Source organism: Hylobates moloch, unplaced genomic scaffold (assembly GCF_009828535.3).
Source record: "Hylobates moloch isolate HMO894 unplaced genomic scaffold, HMol_V3 SCAFFOLD_9, whole genome shotgun sequence".
In the NCBI taxonomy this organism is placed as follows: domain Eukaryota; kingdom Metazoa; phylum Chordata; class Mammalia; order Primates; family Hylobatidae; genus Hylobates; species Hylobates moloch.
Window position 1 is genome coordinate 106,365,026 of NW_026652284.1, and position 1,130 is coordinate 106,366,155.

Consider the following 1,130-nt stretch of genomic DNA (forward strand, 5'->3'; position numbering starts at 1 on the left):
CTTAATCTCACTAGTAATCAGAGAAGTAAAAATTAAAAGTATAGTTTAAAATGTTATACTTTGACAAAAAAGGAAAATTTAATAATATTAATTGCTGAAGAAGACCAAGAGAAAGAAAATCTCATGTGCTTGTGTTGAGAGTGTAAACTGAAGTAACTGTTAAGAGAACCATCTGGAAGTTTATTTTTAAATGAAGAACAAATATATATCCAAGTCAGTGATTTCACTCTTGTGTATATATCATAGAAATTTCAATACAGGAACAGAAGAGTACATGTACAAGAACATAATTTCAGCATTGCTTTTTGCAAAAAAAACAAAACATCATAGGTATTAGCCTTAGGGGAAAGTGTAAGTGAATTGTAGTCCATGCTTAGGTAGAATACTATGTATTAGCCCACTGGATAGAATATAAAAATAATGATGCTAAAAGAGAAAGCAGAATGTAATTTGAAGCCAAATAATTACTTAAATTCTAAATATGTACACATATACATAATACTTTATTTATATATAAATAAACATAAATGAAATATTTACATACTAAATATACAAGACTAGGAGCTTATGAAAGAGTGAATTAAGTTCAGGGGATAAGGAGAAAGGCATGATGTTAAATTGGAATTTCAGATGAACAACAAATAGTAGTTAATTGTAACCAAATAATACTGGATTAAAAAGACTACCATTTGAGAGGGCCACCATTTCAACCTTGACCAGACCAAGAGGATTTACAAGGAAAAGCAGCAGTAGTTGTTTTGTTTGTTTGTTTGTTTGTTTGAGTCCAAAATATTGCATGGCATATACCTATACTAAATATGTGGTCATATTTTTACTAAAAATGTTATTAATCTAAAATTCAAATTTAAGTGGCCATCCTGTATTTTATCTGGAAACTCTAATGTGGAGATAAACAATAACATATAAAAGAAAGAGTGAAAAAAAAGAAGGAAGAAGGAAAAAGAAAGAAAGAAGGAAAAAGGGAAAAAGAAGGAAATAGGAAAACAGAAAGAAAGAAGGAAGGAAAGAAAGAAATAAAGAGAAAGACCAGGCACAGACCAACAATGATTCTGTGCCAGCCATGTTTGAGAACTACTGCCAACTCAGTTCTGACATGGGGATGGAAATAA